Below are 17,329 nucleotides of genomic sequence, written 5' to 3' on the forward strand. Positions count from 1 at the left end.
TGGAGTTTATTATTCACTATAGTTTGAAGATTTAGAAGAGTTTCGTGTAATGCTTTGAGTTCCGAGGGGACCACCTTGCAGAAGCACTCATGCTTTGAGTGTTGGCAGCTTATTAAGCAATAATGTAGCTTGTTGCCTTGCTCAGTGTGCAATAACTGTCCTAAACTAGTTCTGAGATCACTCTCTATCAACTGTAGATGTAACACTTGAAATATGCTTAAATTGGCTCTTTTAGTTTATTTAGGATAACTTTAAATAAAACTATGAGACTTTGAAATGTACAACACATACATACAGTATATGGGATTATCAGACCTTTGAGTTTAAGTTAAATAAAAATACAAATGTATTTCGATTTTTATTTGATAAAATCATGTTGGATCAACTCAATCGCATTTAATTGTGTAAATATGTATTTTTAGTTTGTGCTAAACTAATTAAACTAAAAAACTAACTAAACTAACTAAAAAAATCTGGCCCTCAATTAAATTGAGTTCATCCAATGAGTTATTTTTTTGAATGCAGTGTGGTGACAAGGTCATATGTTTTTTGCTACTCAGAATGCATTTAGATCTTTACTTTGTATAACTATACGGTTTTTGTATCACAAGTGTTATTAATATCATAGAGATGCTATTTTAAGACTATTTTATTCCAAGTCACCTAAGGTTTTATGATTTTGAAATGCACTTTTTTTTGTTGTTAAAAATGTATGATTATTCTATTTAATTTCTTTTTTTTTTTTTTTTTTTAAATATGTGGGAGTTAAAGTCATAATTGCTAAAGAAAAAAAAGCCTTTTTAGTCACATATGAGAAAGTTGCAAGAAAAAGTCACAATTTATAAACTTGCAGTTCTGATGTTTTTGCCCCTCAGAATTGTTTATATCATAATTTTGAGTTAAGTCTCGCAATTCTGAAAAGTTAAAAGTGAAAAAACAGAAATGAAAGAACGGCAAGAATTCCTGTAAATGCACAAATACAAAAAAAAAGGTCAAATTGTGAGGAAATTGCTGTAGGAAGAAAGGAAGGAAGGAATTTACTCACAAATCAGAGAAAAAACATGTAAACTTCTAATTCTGAGTAATACATTTTGAATCTCGACAGTGTTTACTGTTTTTTATATATTTTATTATTATTATTTTTTATTTAAAATTGCAAAATGTTATCTACATACTGTGGCAGAAGCAGGCCTGCCAGAATGTGAAACAGAAAAACCATAAAAGAAAAAGTAATTATAACAGGAACAACAGTGATAAAGCTGTTCATTGGTCACAGTGGCTTATACAAGACATTTACCCAACTTACTGATTTATTGACGCCACAAAAAAAGAGATTCAATACAAGATTTCCTCATGGGAATGATGAGGTTGCTCCATAAACAAATGCGGATGTACTTCAATAGCAAATTCAGAAAAAAAAGCATTAATCTTTCTATTGTGGGGACTTAAACTGACAGACTGCTTTGTATTTGTGTGCATGCTTCATCTGCTCTTGCTGGCAAGACAATGTAAACAGATGCTGGTTCTGTCTTACGTTAATGTAAAGAAGTGGGACTTGAATTTCCAGTGTGTGTAATGTAGGGTTTGTTATTACACGGCTCTCTGAAATACTTGATTCTAATTGATCAATCGTAACGTTATTCCAATATGTTATTCCCAAATAACAACTGCTGAAATTAATAACACAGAGCTATGGAATATGTGTCGATAGGTGAAAAGGTTTTTGTTTACTGCACCGACAAATGTGATGGCATGATGCCAAACTAATTCTGAAGTTATATCTCTGTGATAGTTCAAGATAGTGACAACAAATTTACTGTCATTATCGCCTCACACTGACCATAAAAATTTGCTGACAGCGCCGCCACCTATGGGTCAAAATTATAAGACATTCAATAGTAATAACTTTTTGCATATGCTTATTTTGATGAAATTGGACTCAAATCATTTCTTGGGTCATGCTGACAACACATCTTACCCTTTGTTTGTTTGTTTATTCTATTGTTTAAAGCTAACTGAAATTAAATATTTCCATAAAATTTTGTAAATTAATCAGTTTTTGTTGAAATGAACATCCAGTCATCTGACAATGCAGAGACTCCGGTGAGCAAATAAAGTCAAGTTTGTCTAGTGTATTCAACATTGAATTCCACTGTGTTAAAAATGTGATTAAGTTATTGTTTAAAGTTATACTGCATTAGTTAATATGATTGAAAGTAATGTTTTATATTTATTTTTAAATATTATGAAATACATTATAACATTACCCATGGCAACTTTAATGTTATTTAGTTTGGTACTTACTTTCAGCCCACGGCTCCCAATGATATTAGTTTTTTGGCCCTTCATACAAAAAAAGCTTGGGCACCCCTGGATTAGATGTACATATCCCTTTCTATTAAAGCAGTATTAATCAAGAATCGTGAAATTTGAACATTGGCATGGAGTCTAAAAATCGTGCTTCAGAATCACATGAGGTATTACAATCATCAGAGCAAGCTGTGCTTCTCCCAGATACTATTATTTTAATTCATGATTTGCATTTGACTGAGTGCACAGATGGCTACTTCTTAGCTTAAGGGATGGTTTTCAGCTAAAAAGAAGTGAGAATTTTTTTATTTCTGTCATAAATAGTTTAAGTGGCATCATCAGGAACTGACTTTTACTTGTCTGCAGGTGAAGAAAAAAAAAAAAGGAAAATGCCAAATGCATGCCAAATGGTTTTATGTTAAATAAGCTTTTTGCTAAAGTGAATACAGGGCTTTAAATGTAAATGTTTGAGACACTGTAAAACCCAACAGTCAACTCTATTAAATGAAATGAGTGTAGTTAACTCAATATTGCCTTAAAGTTAATTCTACTCATTTGAAAATAGTTTTGAACTCAGTGTTGAAGGTAATGAGTTAATTAAAAACCTCATTACTTCAACTCAACCCATTTGTGGAAACTGATTGCAACAAACTATTTAAGTTCAAAAACTAATCCTAAAGAGTTCTGTGAACTTTAATCCATTTTAGTAAATGAAGCAATTTGAGCACAGTAAAACCCAATAAATGAAGAGAACTCAAACCAACTGAGCACTTTTAAACTCAATAAGTTGACAACTTGCTACAAACCATTTGAGTTAAAAAATGATCTATATGACTACTGTGAACTTACTCCATTTAAGTTGAAGTAATGAGGTATTTAAAGGGTCACGAAACACCAAAACACATTTTTTGAGCTGTTGACAGTCGTATATGTGTCCCACACTGCTAAAAACACTATAAGGACACCTATATTTCACTTAAAAGTGTAAATTGGTTGTTTTTGCATTATTTCAAGCAAATTCGTACTTACGGTTTGAAACGAATTTTTGAAGCTGCGTCACGGCCATGACATGATAGCATTGTATTCCAGCGTGCAGACTGGACGTCTGTGCCAGAGTGAGTCTTATTACGTCTTACAGTGTGTTGCATTAATGCATGAGTAAGGCTTGGTTCAAACCAATCAGTGCGCTCTATTGTGCAACTTCATTAATATTCATTACTGTCAGAGTGTAGACGGCAAAGACGCCACGTTGTGTTGGCAAAACAAGCGTGAAGTGTTGCTTTTATAGTTTGCTGCAGTTAAGTTTCGTTTTCATTTTCTCTCTGTGAGAGCTCAGACTCACGTGTGGATTACAGTTTACGCGACGCTCGACAACAATAACTTACGTGTCTAAGGAGAATTATTGTTTACCTGAGAGCTGTTCTCATCTGCAAACGCTGAGATCCAGATTCGCTTGTAGTCTCCTCTAAATAAAGACGCGGCTCTAGTTGCTGGTGATTGTCCTGTCTCTACAGATTTGGTAAGTGAGCGACCAGTGCTCTTTGTTTATTCAGTTCGTATTTTATTTGTATCAAACAAACTATTGCACCGAGTGCAATAGGTAGCACTAACAGTTACAACCAAACTATAACCTCGTGTTGGATTTTGTGACCGGAATAACACACGCGGCTTTCTGACGCTACCTGCCGTGTGTATCTAAGTTTCCGGGAAATGCTGAGTTTTTTTTTTTTCTTTCATTCGCCGTGCGGTATCAAACATTGCATGAAAAATACACGCTTAGAGCAGTTCCTCGAATCAAATATCTCGTTTGTCGGGAGGGACATTAGTGAATTCCCTGAATGAAAGAGCCAAACTGCAGTTAAAGTCCACCATTTAATAATTTGGCAAATAATTCGACTACAGATGTCCATGTAAACACAGTCACATTGTCCGCTGTGGGTGTGTGTTTTGACTCTGAAATTCAGTGCGCCCAAATAGACACTCCCATACCAAGCCTCTTTTCTTCCTCCGACACTCCCCCCTAAACAGAGCTGGACACGCCCACTTTTTTGACTTTTTCCAAAGTAGAGGTGTGAAAACACACTGCTGAAACGAGGGGGTTTCATGGCCCTTTAATTAACTCATTAACTTCAACACTGAGTTCAAAACTCTTTTCAAATGAGCAGAATTAACTTTCAGTCAATTTTGAGTTAACTACACTCATCTTTTTATAAAGTCGACTATTGGGTTTTACGGCGTAGGAGTATTATATTGAAATTTCTTTAATGATTTATTTGTAATGATTTATACATTTTTTGTATTGATAATAATAATAATTTTTAATAATAATAAATATAATAATTCATCAAAACAAAAATCCAAAATGTGTTTGCCCAAATTAATTTGTAAGGAAATAATCAGCTTTGTGACTGGTTAAAAAAAAAAAAAATGTTGTACTGAAAAAAGCTTTTGTAGTGTGAATAGTGTAGTAAAAACACAGTAGTATATTTTTGAAAAGCTGATTTGGATGTGTACTTACTATTTGCAATACAGCACATAATCTTAAAACCATCAACTGCAGGTTTTCTCCCTCTTCTAGCATTTCTGGCTCTAGTGTTATCACAGACTCTAAAGTGTAATCTTTAGCCTCTGTTTCCAAATAAGGCTGTTCCCGGTGCAGTTGGGCATGTATTTTGTCATCACAGGCCTTTTCCCTGCATTCCTCCAGTCCTCTCCTCTCTCGTGATAAAACCAACCAAAGGCACAGGGAATAGTTTCAGTAAACAGTTTAATGTAATGTGTACAACCGCGCTTGAAAAACCAAACACTTCCGTGATCTACACGCCAAACAAACTGTTCTGAACCATACTGAGCTGAGGAGAGATGGCTAAAAAAAGCAGATTAAACTAATGTAGACTAGGAACCTACAGAATTAAGACAGGATTTTCAAAAACTTCTTAAATTATATTTATCAGCAAGTCAGGAAGCTTTTCACAATATTTCCTATTATATTTTTCTTCTGGATAAAGTTGTATTTCTTTTAGTTTGGCTGTGCTGATACAGTAAATATAACAAAAATACTGCTAAGGACAGAGTATTATTATTGATTTTCCAAATTAACATAACTTAGTAAAAATTGTATAACATAAATTAACCTAGTTAGCCTTTAAAGGGCACCTATGATGAAAATCATCTTTTGTTAGCTGTTTGGACAAAACTGTGTGCAGGTATAGTGTGTCCACGTTCATAATGGGGTGATAGAAACACAATAAGTCTCTTTTTTTTTTTAAATTTCCTGACATTTTGTCCCTCACATTTTGAGGCCCACTGCAACGTGATGTAAAAGTGCGGTTTTTCAACCCACCAATTTGATTGACAGCCATGTACTAACATGTCTCAGTAGTAGCGCATATAATCATGTCAATAAGACAGGACATTTGCAAAGCAACTGGGATTAAAAGCAACTGTAGTATTGAACTGCAGATCTGCTTCCTTCATGTCTGTCACAGTGCTGTTTATCTGAAGCCAGAGATTAAGGGGCACTTTGACAGGCACATGGGAACAGTGGGTGTGGGGAAGTAGCGATAAAGGCACAGGCAACAAAAACAGCTACATTGTGTTCAGAGCAAAAAATTAGAATATTCTGAAAGGTATAATAAATAATCTGATGGGTGTTTTGAATTGAAACTTTACAGACACATTCTAAAGACACAAAGTTATATTAAATCTTAAAAAAGGGGTAGAATAGGTCCCCTTTAAATAGCACTTTAGGAATACTTACTGAATATTAGTATCTTGCAAAATAACTCGTAACATTTAATGTTCTGTTATGGCAGACAAAACACAGCGACCACTTAGATATCAAAACATCATAAAAACATGTCAAACATGTCAAAAATGCAAATATTTTATTTCAGTAGACTGCGTTGATGTCAAAACATCAAATTAACAAATTAAGTTCAAAATCGATTACAGGACTGATGTGTTTTTGACGCAAATGTTGTTTGGACATCAAAGTGGCTGTCGGGATACAAAATCCAATGTAAATTTGGAATTTAAGTTTTTAGATGAATAAAACTTTCAACCTAGGCTCATTGCAGATACGTATCTAGGTATACATGGGGACAGCGAAATACGTAATCGAAGGTAAGTCTGCTCACAGTTTTTGTTTTTGCAAATCCACCAGAGGCTGCTGTGTACAAATTTCCCTTTGATTTCCTCTTCTTGCGTACATCCACCAGAGGGTGCAATATACACATCAGCGCAACCAATAGTGTTTTCAAAAGCACTCTAGAAAAAAGAAAAGCCATCGCGATCATCCGATTTTTCTTCACGTTTTCCCCCTGTTGTTTATTTATTTTTATTATTTGTTTTACCTGGTTCCTGGAACCATTCTTCACCAGAGTTGAAGCCTGTCATTGCGGTCAACTTCGCTCCGCATCCCACATCTGCCGACATATGCTGCAAACTACTGGGCAAACTGGTAACAGCAGAAAAGCCATCCATACAGAGGTAAATGGTCAGCTGGTAGCGTGAAAATGAACAGAAGGCGTTGACTGCGTCATACCCCATACCTTGTACCTAATTCAGGCTCTGCAGAAATGTAGACAGGGGTACATATCCACAATGAGCCTGTGTTGAAAACTTTTCATAAAATACTTTTTTGGGCATCAATTTGTGGATGTCAAATGGACGTCAATGTTTTGTCATAAAATTGATTTGCGTTTTTGACATTTGTTTTTCAATTTCAGTGTCAAACTATTTATTAAAACATAGTTCCATTCCCAGAAAACTTATGATACAACCGTGCACCTCCAAGAAAAATGTGTAAATGAGCAACCAGTTGCACTGCATCTGCCTAGTCTCATTTTAGATGTGTAGAAAACAAGAGTATTTGGTTGATGAAAGCGGGAGGAAAACTTCCTGCATCATCCAAACAAATAGGGTTGAATACCACAGCACTTTATTTATTAACGTTACTCATAGCCTGAAAAAAATCAAGACAGTAATATAAACAAAGCCAAGAGCATGAGCTATACTTTCCTCCACTGATGGAAGAAGTAGCGCTACAGTGCCAAACACTGGGCATGACCCTTTTTATTTTTCTTTCCTATTGTGGTGTGTAATATTTTATTGAAAACCTTGTTAAACAAGAAAATAATGACAGACTTTATGTTAGAGCGCAACTGCTGGTTTACGCAAATAGGCTAATAATAAATTTTCCTCATATTATCATTGATTTTTAACAATAGATGATTAAGACAGACATGTTGTTGTGCTGTTAATTAGTTTTTGTTGAACCCATCTGTTCAGAAAAAAAAATGACATGATGCTGATGTACAAAAAAGTCCACCAATACGAAATCACCTGATATTGAGAGACCACACGTACGAGTCAGTAATCAGAGCAGAAATATATTTCTGTCTAAAACATTCTTTTAAAAATATGTTTTTATAAAAAAAATTTACTTTTTCCCTGCTCTCCTCTATCTGGTCGGTTGGTCATGACTTATAAAAAATATTTAGAAAGTAAATAAAAACGGCAATTAAAAAAATAAGCTATGAATTTTGATTTAACAATGCAAAAGTGCAGGTTTGCTGCCACTGTTTTTCTCAAACCCAATAATAAAATTATTTATTTATTTTGCTGAATGTCATCTTTAGAGTTAAGTAAAATATTTGTATCGATTAAAAAGACAGCAGATGGCGCTCTTAGATTAACAGGCGAACAATGAAAATGAACGGGAAAAGTCAAAGCAGCTGCAATAATCTTAGCAGCATGTCTACTGATTCAGAATATATCATAAAATGCGTTTAATAGTGACAATTCCTTCCAGTTTTGCTCTTCCATTCCACACACGTACTGTGTATGTTTATCAATCTCTCATGTCAACCGAGTACAGCACAAGTCAGCCAAAACTTTCAGTGTCAGTATATGGTTGCTTAAATATTTAATATTTTCACATCTATGGTTGTATTTGCTCATGTATGGCTTTCTGAAACAAAACAGATGCTTTTACAGAGCCGTCATGTCGGATATGTGTTAACATAAACACTACAACCCAGGGCCAGACTAAGCAATTGGAGCCACGGGACCAGGAAGTCTTACAGTAATGTGCACACTTCATATTCGTATTTATTCATTAATTTTGCTGCCTTTTTCTTATATTAGCTACTTCTTATATCGGTCCTGCTTTCTACATATTGATCTTAAGGCAATCTTTACATTTTAAAAGATTAGAATGCTTAAAATGAGTTTACAACTAAAATATACAATGCTAATGATAGTAAAAAAATTACATTATAAGATAGTTCTAGTTCTAGTATTTATTGTGACTTCCTGGGGACCTCAGCGACCACTTACCTCGCTTATTGGTTAAATCCGCCCCTGCTACTCTCTCTCATCATGTCAAGTGGTGCTCGCTGCAGAGCCATTCGAGGAGAGGCGAGCTCCAGAGAGGGGGAGCCTAAGCTTGAGCTCCACCTTTTTTGCACTTCTTCTACGAGTGATGTCACTGGGGGTAGGGTAAGGGGTGGGGTTGGTGTACGCATTAAAACAGCTTACAGGAGGAGGAGCGACAGCTCATGCTCCCCCTCTCTGGAGCCCACCTCCCCCCAAATGGCTCTGCAGCGAGCACCCTTGCTGCTCAGGAATGTAGGAGATGCATTTCCCACTAATCTGTGCGTCTTGACGTCACTAACGTAAACAAATTAAACCATAAGCTTCTGTTCAGAACATTCCTCTGATGGCCGTGGGGAAATAAACTAGATTCATTGAATAGTTTTCTAGAACACACTCGGATACTTATACAGTAACCTATAGTAAAATCATATATTTATAGTAAACGCTATGTATACTCTGTATTTAAAACAATTTGTTAATGAATGCAATAGCAAAATGTTACAATTAACAATTAACAATAATACCTTACTGTAGTCTAGATTTTACTACAGTACTGTGGTGTAGCATAGTATATTATTGTAACTTAGAAAAATGTAGAATTGTAATTGTATTACACAACAATTTAGAAATAACACAACAGATTAATTCAAGTATGCTTATAGAATGGTTAAAAACTATTTCAATAGTCATAGTATCAATAGTCATATTAGTCTATATATATATATATATATATATATATATATATATATATATATATATATATATATATATATATATATATATATTGACTAATATGACTATTGATACTATAAACCCAGCATTCCAACCAGTTGTGTGTTTATATTTTATAAAATATAAACACACAACTGGTTGGAATGCTGGGTATTGATTGGTTAATCATCAAATATTCACAGGTGGTTAAACGTGTTAATACTTACCTCATCATATTACATACTGACTGCCCTGTCAATAAAGTCATTGCTGCTACGTTTTTTATAGGCTAACTCTGCAAATAATAACGGAATGCTTGATCACAAGGCAAGTTAAAATACTTATATGGCGCCATCTATCGTCGGAGATGCTGACTGACTGGATTAAGCCAACAAGCCGGTTTGTAATGCTAATTGCTAACTTCATCCTTTTGATTGACTCCTGAAGATGAATAAAATCTACGAAAACATCAGAAAATCATGGTTCAGGTAAGACACACGTTGAGCTGGACGAGAGAGAAGTTGCAAGAGAATAACATTATTGTGATAGTACTATTATTAATCAGCAGTGAAAGTTTAATTAATTTTGTTATATAGTTTTAGCGCATGTCAACAGGCTGAATGTTTTATGGAGTTTAGCTGTTTTTCAATCAAGTACCGACAATATTATGCTAAATGTTAAATATATATATATCAATCATACAAAAATAGTGTAGCTGTGTGTGTGTGTGTGTGTGTGTGTGTGTGTGTGTGTGTGTGTGTGTGTGTGTGTGTGTGTGTGTGTGTGTGTGTGTGTTCAATTAAATCTAAATGCATACTGACTCATGGGGACTTGTCTCACCATGCTTAAATCATGCAGGATGATTTTGGAAATGTAAAATGAAAATGTGTCAAACATCTTTAAAAATCATAAAAGAGCAGGTATTTGAAAATGTAAAAATTCTGGATTGCTGTGAGGTTTGGGTTAGGGGGAATATAAAGTATGTACAGGAGAAACATCAATCATGATGTCTATGGAAAGTGGGATTGTGTGTGTGTGTGTGTGTGTGTGTGTCATGTTCAATATCAAGTTAAAGATGCAGAATGAATGAACTCTTCTTTGTTTTTCCCATGTTTTGTGTATTAATCTAAATGTTGTGCCACATATTAATTTTGCACATTTTATCTATACACTGTAAAAAAATGCTGGGTTTCACACAATTCCTTCATGTTGTTCCAACACAAATCAAGTTGTCTATTTCATTTTTTTTAAGCGGATTGAATATAAAAACAGGGTGTGAATTACAGGAGGGTTTGGGGGTTTTAACCATACTAAAGTGTATACTGTACTGTATGTATTTACAACAATTTGTTAATGAATGCAATGAATAACAATTAACAATAATACCCTACTCTAGTTCTTACTACAGTATGGTGGTGTCACTTTATAGGCCTATAGTTGTAATTGTTTTTTAAATTTACAGTATTGTGTTGTTTATTTGCTAAAGTTGTTTAATTACCACAACAACTTAGAACTTGATTATTAAAGTTAAAAAACAAACTTTGAGGCTGGCTTGAGAAAGCCTGGTGGTAATAGTTTATTTAGTTTAAACAGTTTTTAAAAAGTATAAAAAGATAGATAGATAGATAGATAGATAGATAGATAGATAGATAGATAGATAGATAGATAGATAGATAGATAGATAGATAGATAGATAGATAGATAGATAGATAGTCATTGCTAGCATGTGAACCATACTTATGGTGTGTTAGCATGAGTCAAACAAGCCAACCCCTGCTTCTCTACGATGTTCTGATGCTGAGATATAGCTGCTGTTATATTATTGCTAAGTAAGTCTGTTTTGTTGCTATGGAGTTGATTGACAGCTTAGACTGATAATGTATCAAAGCTTCTTGCCAGTATAAACAGTTAAAAACAACCCCCATGTCTCTTTAACACTGCAGCATGACGATATCAATCTCAGCCTCTATAAAGGAAACTATGGGACAGTTGCTAGGGTGAAGTATCTGGTTGTTAGGGTGTGGCTAGAAAGTTAAAAGGCCTTCAGTGATTGGCTGCTGGCTAGACTGAGTTAAATGAGCTCAGCCATTAGTCTGTAGGACAGTCTGATGCAGAGTTATGAGCTCACGAAGTTTAATTCAATGTAAAGTCAATAAGAGTCTTTTGAATAGAGGTCTATGGAAAAGTTTCTAGGGTCCTAAAGTGGTTGCTAGGGTGTGGCCAGAAAGTTAAAAGCTCATCAGTTATTGGCAGTTAGGTAGTTTGAGTTAAATGAGCCCAGTTAGAAGTCTGTGACTGTGCGACAGTCTGACGCAGAGTTATGAGGTCACAAAGTTTGACCCAATTTAAAGTCAATGGAAGGCTTTTGTAGTGTAAGGCTATAGGACAGTTTCTAGGGTCCAAAAGTTTTTGCTAGGGTGTGGCCAGAAAGTTAAAAGCTTATCAGTTATTGGCAGTTTGGTAGTCTGAGTTAAATGAGCCCAGTTTGAAGTCTGTGTGACAGTATGATGCAGAGTTATGAGGTCAAAAAGTTTGGTCCAATGTTAAGTCAAAGGGATTTTTCCGATGGTCACAGGAGGTTTTTCAGAAAACTGAAAGTCGGATCAGTCGGAAAAGATAAAGTAACCCGTGTCAGACCAGTTTGGAGGTCTGGTGTGAGTTTGGTGGTCATAGCTTGAAAGCTCAAGGAGGAGATGCGTTTTGTTTTTTTAGTCTCAGAAGAAAAATAGGAGAACAGTATTCTGGCTTGCTACACAAGCCAGCCTAATTAACACAACAGATGATTTCAAGTACTTCACACTACTTAAATAATACAATATGTACAGTAGAAACATAATGACGAATGAAAAGTGGTATAGCAAACAAGACGCGTGTGTGTCATGTTCAAATATTAAGTTAAATGTGCAGAATTAATGACTCCTAATTGTTTTTCCTTATGTTTTGTGTATCTATCAAAATGTTGCAGGGGGGAGTTCACTCTGTGCTAGATGGCTTTATCTAATACCCTAATTAACTAAAGAATCCAGAATCCTCTCTTGGCTGTATTTCTTAGAGTTTTGTTTAGGACCATATTTTGTAATGTTGTTTAAGGAATAAATTGGATTTATACCTTACCACACAAGGAATATCTTTATGGGTTTTACAAATGAAGCCAATGTCCACTCCAGTGAAGAAAATTAATAAAATACACTTTTATTATTAAAATAAAATCCAGTGAAAAATAAAAACAAATACAAGATCTAAACAAAATTCTTTACTTTATTCTCCACTGAGAATAAAAGGCCTAAGACATTCAGTATAGAGGAGTCAGTTAAGCGCGCTGCTGGTTTGTATGTTCCAGCCTTTTATTTTTCATGCATAGATGTAAAAGCTTCTTTAGAATAGCTATATCAGAAAACTTTGGGAAACAGCTATCTCAGGAAAAGCTCTCCAGAGTAAATCTCTAAACATGTAAATCAACATTTAACCAGTTTATTAAGGTCTTTAGGAGGTAAAGTTCCCATATTTCTTCCAGGCAGCAGTTCTTGTAGTTTTATCTGGATCGCATCCTCCCGTAACATTAGCAGATGGCTGAAACACTTCAGTGCATTTGAGTTCAAGTTCTCTGTCGATGGTGCCTGTCCTTCCTCTTACATTTCTGCACATCGGTAAAAGCTGTTTTTTAAAACGTTGGGATATCCGAATATGTACGTGAAGTTTTGTGTCTTTTACAATTAATGTCATTAAAACTGGCCAGACCCCACAACTCTGATCGGTATCTTAAATAGTAACGTTAATAATTAATAGAATAGATTTGACCACCCCTATAACGGTTCATACCAATGTGAATGCATAATCATGTCAATCTGCAAGAAAAAATTCATTCAACTGTCTGAAACCGGCAGATTAGAGCATCGTAAGAGATAACAGGACTGACTTCTCATAAAACAGGTATTTGTTTCTGCATAAAGCCTAAAAGTAAAGTTAAAGTAGATGCATAGTTTGTATAGTTTGACCTAAAGTAAGCCAAATATAGCTAATCAGGTCAGAATACATTAAATAGCAAATCCCATAAAAGACTGAGAACTTAAATACATTTTACATTTTGAATACATTTTTCTTTTCTCAAGCAAAAAACAGTGAAAATGTCTGCAGCCTTCGGTGCACTGAATTGGTGTTGCCAGAGACCCCCCATTTTAAATTGTAATATCAATCTGGGAAAAAAATATAAATTACAAGCAAATTATTTTTGCTTTAACCCAAGAGAGCTCATATTGTGAATGCTATGCAGATAACTGATATTTTGTTTTCCTAAAAACTTTTATGTAATCATTACAGAACTTATTAACAATTGTTAAACTGTTATTGTGTTGCTGTCATTGTCTTCGGTAACACTTTTAGATAGATAATACAGTAATATGTACTGTAGACCTACACATCACTCAAATACGTTACAAATAATAATTGCGTTATATATTATACATTTTATTTTAACATTTTTACTTTAAAGTTTTTTTTTTTATTTGCCAGAACAGAAAACTGTCCCGGAATGGTACAAAACTTAAAACGTTAATACATTTTATTAATAAATTATATGTAATTTTAATAAATACATAAATTTGATTCACTGAAGCATGTATTACACAAACTAAACATATAGTTAGTGTAATCGTCAATGTATAATTCGCACACTATATAAAATAATTAAGTTTTCCCAAATAAACTGTAAGAATTGTGTTGTTTCAACTCATTTTATTTATTTACATGTGTGTGTGTGTGTGTGTGTGTATACTGTATATATATATATATATATATATATATATATATATATATATATATATATATATATATATATATTATTATTATTTATTATTATTATTATTTATTTATTTTTATTGTTATTTTTCTCAAAACAACAACAACAACAAAAAAACATTATCAAGTGAACATGGAAACAAAAAAGACATACAAAACAAGTGTCAAAGATATATATAAAATAAAAGCACCACAATAAAAGTAAAACAGTACATTTCTTCTTAACCATTTACTTAGTATGCAGAATTTTTGTAGACTTGTTGTCTCAAGGAAAGTGTCAGTACTTTAGTATCATATTTCACAATATCATACCATTCAACTACAGATGGAGGATCTTCCTTGAGCCATTTCTTTGTAGTTGCCTTTTTGCTAATTGTTAGTAGTGTTTTAAGAAGATATGCATCATTTTTGGTATTTTTGAAGTATAAATTCCTAGGTAATTGTAATTTTTAAACGATTCCAGATTCAATCCCATTATTGCATTTATCTCTTTATTCAAATCTTGCAAATAGATGTGTATAATATTACAATGCCAAAATATGTGGAAATGATCAGCCAATACATTTTCACATTTTCTCCTGCATTCACCATTTTATTTTATCTCTAGTTTGAAAGTATTTTATTTTAGGTGTCATAAAGAACCTGATTACATTTTTCCAAATACATTCCCTTCATGAATCTGAATGAATTGTAATAAACTGTGTTTCCCTAATAGTTAATCATTCCTCATTTGTTAGAATTATGTTTTCTGTTTTATATACATTGTTGAGTGTTTCTTTGTTAATGTCAGACAAGAATAAATTCTTGATACTAGTTTCTTATGAACCTTTTTGTAAGTATCTATAAATACCTGTGTTGTTTTTATGTCTTAGGAATCTCTTATGTTTTTACTGAAGTAGTCTCTAACTTGAAAGCAATGGAAAAAGTCTTGTTTAAGCTATGTGTATTCCAAGGTTGTTGAAAACTTTCTAATTCATTGTCAGTAGTGATGAGACTAAAGGGTGTTATGCCTTGCAAACTCCATTGTTTGAATCTTAGATCTTGTTTTGCTGGTTGAAATTGAATATGTTCAACCCATCTCAATATCTTAGCTTGTTTTTCCCTTTTGGGATTCTTTAATTCTTTGTACCTAATGTTTTCAGCTCATTTTAAATAAGTAGTTTGAACAAGCCAATTTTTTTAGTGTAGATCAAATGTTTTTTCTAATTCAGTAAATCCTAAATTAAACCCGAATGCCTTTTCACTGTGACAGTACTCACTTTTTCCATTCATACTAACGTCTCTACTTTCCCTGAATTATGACTGAAATCTCCTAGTGTTTGACAGTGTTTTTCTCCCCTGAGCTCTGTCTGTTCCTCAGCTCTGAAGTTGGACTGAATTTATCTTTCAGCAGCACTGTACTTTCTGATGCTAGTAGTGCTCTGTGGGTAGGCCATCGCCATGGGTCAAGGGCCTCATACATTTTTGAGTGTTTTTGCTGTATGGTCCTTTTATTAGTATAGTATTTTGTGTGAGGCTGGTGGGCGTTTGGCTTCCTGACTCTTGAACATGGCCTCTCTCCAAGCTCCTGCTCCCCAGGCTAATATTTCTGAGGCTTTCTGCCAGCGCTGTGACTCAGTCCAAGTATGACTAAATAAGGAAGTCCAGTTTATTCAAGAGGAGAAAATGAAAATTAAGCTGCTTAACCTTCACTATTTCTGTCATCAGATAAAAATAGATAAACTGTTTGTGTGTGCACCTCCGCTGGACCATTGACTAATCGTCTATTATTTGATCAGTTCAGAACTGATGGTTGCCAGAAAATTATGTTGAGTAGACTGTGAATGGGTTTTATTGATTTTAAATAGTATCTAACTTATAGTGTTCATAGAGTGCATGTGAAAGTGTCACACAAGAACTAAAGAGGGAAAATCTGGATCATGTGAACTTTCCACAGTAGTGCATTAAGCAGAAGAGACACTAGGTGGCGACTATTCACTTTGTAAGAACAAAACCTGCTTTGTTTTATGGAGTTATTTCCAACTTATTAGTAATTTAGAATACTTTGGTGTTTGTATACTATAACTTATTGTTGGTCAGTGCAGATGTTAAGATCCTCATTTGGAATGAATTTGATTTGATCTCATCAGACTTGTATATTGCCCAAAATAAATTGTATGGTGGCAGTTAATTTTGTATGAAAAATTTAATTATACTATAACTGAAAAGTGTATTATTCCCAGAAATAAAGCTGTTAAAAGCAGATATGAGTGTTTAAAATTTATTTTTAAATATTGTTCCAGCCAAAAACTAAAATAACACTTTCTCTAAAAGAAAAATAGAATAGAAAATACAGTGAAAAGTGCCTTGGTCTGTTAAACATCACTTGAAAGATATTTTGAAAAGAATTAGAATTTAAAAGGGGTCTAATCATTTTGTCTTCAATGTCATATATATCATGTGCATGTGTGTACATGTACACACATAAATATAAGTTGTAATATACTTATAATACATTTTAAGTGGTCTACAGTTTTAAATTCCCAAAGCCCACTTTTCTATAGACAGGTGCGGGACTTTACACAAAAGCATTTTCCCTTTTTTCCTATCCTTCTTCAACAAAATCCTAATGAGGACTTTTTCCTGATGACAAAGAACAAAGTGGAATCATTTCTTGTACATATGCTAACCTTGCATCATTATCTACTTTTAGATCTTCACAGAGACTCAACTAGACCTTAATATCAGTTAGATAGATGACGATTGGAATGAAACAATAGAATATATACAGTTTTAACCAGAATTATTAGCCCCTATTTGATTTTTTGTTTTGTTTTTTTTAAATATATCCCATGGCAGTTTAACAGATCAAGAACATTTGTCTGATAATATTTTTTTTCTTCTGGAAGAAAGTCTTATTTGTTTTATTTTGGCTAGAATAAAAGCAGTTTGTATTTTTTTTAAACATTTTAAGGTCAATATTATTAGCCCCTTTAAGCTTTATATTTTTTCGATAGTCTACAGAATAAACTACTATGTTTAGAAATGTGTTGGAAAAAAATCTTCTCCTTTAAACAGAAATTGGGTAAAATCAGGGGGGCTAATATTTCTGACTTCAACTGTGTTTATATATAAGGAGTTTTTTATTACAAAG

At 33.7% G+C, this 17,329-nt stretch overlaps 2 long non-coding RNA genes across 5 annotated transcripts in view; one reads left to right on the forward strand and one right to left on the reverse strand.

Moving 5' to 3' along the window:
* Window positions 1-5,061: 5,061 nt before the first annotated feature.
* LOC147839414 (uncharacterized) lies at window positions 5,062-8,770 on the reverse strand. The gene is made up of 3 exons (XR_015518856.1): window positions 8,653-8,770; window positions 6,666-6,882; window positions 5,062-6,579 (listed from the first exon to the last, which is right to left on the reverse strand). It is a non-coding gene; the product is annotated as an uncharacterized LOC147839414 (long non-coding RNA).
* A 783-nt stretch (window positions 8,771-9,553) lies between these two features.
* Window positions 9,554-17,329, forward strand: part of LOC141379398 (uncharacterized) — a 74,003-nt gene continuing 66,227 nt past the window's right edge. The window contains exons 1-2 of one of the 4 annotated variants that reach the window (XR_015518827.1): window positions 9,554-9,605; window positions 9,691-9,890. This is a non-coding gene — a long non-coding RNA (uncharacterized LOC141379398). Of the gene's footprint in view, window positions 9,606-9,690; window positions 9,891-17,329 lie in introns of those variants that run through there. The other 3 variants (XR_015518829.1, XR_015518826.1, XR_015518828.1) reach the window with 3 other exon arrangements.

This window comes from Danio rerio, chromosome 20, assembly GCF_052040795.2.
Source record: "Danio rerio strain M-AB ecotype USA chromosome 20, GRCz13ab, whole genome shotgun sequence".
NCBI lineage: Eukaryota > Metazoa > Chordata > Actinopteri > Cypriniformes > Danionidae > Danio > Danio rerio.